Source organism: Lotus japonicus, chromosome 6, assembly GCF_012489685.1.
Source record: "Lotus japonicus ecotype B-129 chromosome 6, LjGifu_v1.2".
NCBI classification, from domain to species: domain Eukaryota; kingdom Viridiplantae; phylum Streptophyta; class Magnoliopsida; order Fabales; family Fabaceae; genus Lotus; species Lotus japonicus.
Window position 1 is genome coordinate 29,572,146 of NC_080046.1, and position 4,042 is coordinate 29,576,187.

Genomic DNA, 4,042 nt, shown 5'->3' on the forward strand with positions numbered 1-4,042 from the left:
GTGCTGTACCTAAACTGAAAGCTTCTTCCTATTATTTTACCGGGCATTGCGTATTTTGGTGGTTTGATCCGAAATGATGTTGGGGCTTCGCTGAGGGGTTTTAGTGGTGAAGTTGGTAGGTGGATATTCTTAAAGTTGAGAGCTTTATTAGAATTTGGGAAACCTAACTCTACCCCAAAAGATAGCTTAAGAAGTGAGGACTGTCTTTTTATATATAAGAGTTAACTTTGTCGTATATGTGAGATTTCTTAACACATCCTTACGTAGGGTTTGGCATCTGGAGCGCAGAATATGCATCATCTACGTGTGACTCATATAGGGTGGTTTCACTAACAGTGTGTTTGGTTTGAGGGGGAGGGAAAGGAGTGGAAAGAAAACACAAAAACCAATGCATATTCCCCTGCATGGTTTGGAAAGAAAGGGGAGGAAAAGAATGTTTTTTAGTGCGTCCCGCCATGAAATACTTTCCGTCCAAATTGGAAAGAAAAGAGTGGAAATGGACAGATCTTGTGTAAATGACCATTGTGTCCTTATTCTTTTGATTATTCACTTATCTACCTATGCCTTTTTCACCGTTAATTTATTTTTTGGTTAACTTCTACTTTGTATGCCTTAAATCTAAAATGGATACTTGTCTTCCCTTTTTATTAGATTTTAAAAATAATGAATATTTTTAATTTGAAAACATATTTTAAAATGAGAGTTGTACAATATTTGTTAAAAATATATGTTAATGGTAGAATAGTAATTTGTCACAAACTTCTTTTCTTTCCTTCCACTTTTTCCTTCATACCAAACAACATAAAAAATCATCTCTCTTTCCTTTCACTATCTTTCCTTTTCCTCTCTTTTCTTTCCCTTTCCTTCCTCTCACTTTTCTTTCCTAACCAAACAAAGCCTAAATGAATATAGGATAGACTCTGATACCATATTAGAATATGAGATACCTAGTTCTATCTTAAAAGCTACCTTAAGAGGTGTGGATTACATTTCATCTTTATTCTTATATTATTTTTAATATTAGAAGATTATCCCAAAGGCCTTAAGAGATCAAATTCTAATAAGTTCTTAGTGAAGGAAATGCGTCAGCAAATTTTCTAACTCATGACAAAACTCCCTTTGAGTTTGAGGCATATTCTTAGGTTGGATTATTCGGGTGTTCTTACACTTTAATGTAATTTTTCTTCTTTGGCCCCTTCACAAAATGATAGTGTTAGGATATCTTTGGAGTTACTTATTTAATATCTTTTATTTACTTTTTTTATATAGGCAACTAGTCCTTTGACCCGTGCGATGCACGGGGGATATTCATATTTTTTTATCGCGTGAAATTTTTTAAAATATGTATTTTTTTTTATGTTTATTAAAAGATAATTTATGAATTAAAAGATCAAAATTAATTTAAATATATGAAAACAGAAATTTGAAAGTTTTGAAAGTTTTTTTTTATAAATGTGTTTGTTTTTATTTTGTGGATGTGCAAAATGAACTTTATGTAAAGAAAAGTAATTTTATTTTATAGCTTTTGTATAATAATAAAACACATATATAAATGGAATTGTAGAAGTAGAAATGTTTTTTTCCCATTGATTAAATATTTTATTTTTGTGTCATCATTATGGAGATCTAAAATATCATATAAATGGAGTTTTGGTTGTTTATGTTTTAGCCATTACACTTCAATGATGCGATGTTTTTACGATTTCTTTATCTTTTCATGGTTTTCTTTTAATGTAATAAAAATCTGTGTGGGCTGGGAATATAGAAATTAGAAAGTAATGACGAATGAGAATATCACTATCTAGGGGAGTTACAATATGCCCATTGTCTTTAAAAACGCTTTTCTTGTTAAGTTTGCTGGACGTTTTCCAATTGAGAGGGTAAGTTAATAGAAAGACTTTTAAAGGTATCATGTAGATATCATAAGTCATAATCATAGATTTTGAAGGTGATATGAGATGAAGTTCTTTTTATCTATAAACCATTTTTATGTCTCCACCTCAAAGTTCATCGATCAAGGATCTGATACAAAGAGCACACTCATGAAATTATATTATTCAAGCATCTGAAATATAAAAGTCAACACTGAAAAATATGTAGATGACAAATAAACATGATGTTGTTAATTTTATTATTTATCATCATTAACACTGCAATCCTATTTACTGATCTCATTACTAATAAGCTCAAAGTCATGCTGGGTTCTTCAAAGGAGTAAGAACTGTCTTGCTTTGCAAACTACTTTTCTTTTTCTCTGCCCTGACCATTCATCTTGTATCCAACGAAGATAATTGCAAAATTTAAGAGCAAAGAAGCTAAGCAAATAAAGGCAAGGATGAAACTTGTCTTCCCCATGGTATGAGGTGAATTTTAATTCAATATGCATTTTTTTCAAATCGAAGTTTTTGATAGAATGCTCCATAAATCTCTAGTGACCTATCTAAAATTCAAACTTCAATGTGTAAAGCTAGATAAACCACATCATTTATTTGCATAAATTAAGAGGCTTCCACCATAAAGAAGATGACTGCATTAGAAATAAAGCAGTTTACTTGGTCACATGGAGTAATACAGTTTCACAATTCAATCACTGACAACTTCTGCAAGCACACAAAAGTAAAATGAGAGATGTTTCCAGAGACATGCTCAAATTCCAGGGCAGAGATTCTTTCACAACTGATATATCTTAGGGAATCAAGAGGGGGATATGCTCAATGAGAGATGTTTCCAAGGACATGCTCAATTTTCAGGGGAGAGATTCTTTCACAGCGTATATGCCTTGGAGAAAGTCTTAGGAGGGGGATAAGTTGAAACATTATATCAAAATAGAAAGTACTAAGCAAAGTAAAAGCATTCTTATTTGTCCTTCCACTGCACGAAAGCCCCATTTAGCAACCTAACTTCTATAATTTAAGTCAACAAACAAAAGAAGATCAATATCGAGAAATAAAAAGCGTATGAATATCAAATTCTAGTAAAAGACTGTAAGCGACTAAGCGGATATATACATTTTCTTGTATGGCATAACAGTACTATGTGGTATAAGCCTATGAGAAAAGGAACCATTTAAAAAGAGCAAAGGAATCATAACATAAAATGGTACAGTAAAGTGGTAGTCTACTTATCAACATTACTCAATTTATGATCTTTCTCATGGGTCTATCTACTTACTCTATCTCTTGACCTTTCTTTTAATCGATTTATCTCCCTTTCCTTCTCTCTAATTTTATCTTTCCCCTTGTCCTTCTCCCTATCTTTATAGCTTTCTGTCTTCTTTTCTCTATCCGTATGGTTCTCTTTCTCTCTTTCCTTTGCCTTATCCCTATCCCTTTAATTCAACTAAACCAACACCTGAATTTGAGCAAATACTACTAATTACATAGAAACAAAACCATATCTCACATTGCAAAAAAATTAAAAAAATTAATGAGCCAAGCTAAAGCAACGACTCTGCCATACCTAACCTCCTCATCTCTCTTTTCAGGACAGTCAACTTTATCATCAACATTACTTAATTCATGATCTTCCTCATGGGTCTTTCTACTTACTTTATCTCTTGACCTTTCTTTATCTTGATTTATCTCCCTCTCCTTCTCTCTATTTTTATCTTTCCCCTTGTCGTTCTCCCCATCTTTATAGTTATCCCTCTCCTTTTTACTGAAAAAAAATAACGCATAAATAAGAGAAAACAATCACAGCTGATACACGCACACATTCCCCTCTTATCCTAAGCCACCAATTTACTCCCAGAATTATGTTATGCTACTCTACTTATTGTACAATTGCCTTCTCCAATACCTTGCTGCCATGATAACATTCTGTTACACCATCCACTACCATTCCCTGTAAGATCAAGATTTGGTCATGTGGTACAACTCTATGTTTTGATGATAACAAGTATTTATTTGTGGATGAACAATTATGATACTCTAATGTTTATCTTGAGTGTTTTGACAAACAGGTTCTGATTCTGACACCAGAAGATATATTCATCAGAAGTTCTGAGGATCAGAAGATCTGAAGATCAGAGGATCTGAGGATC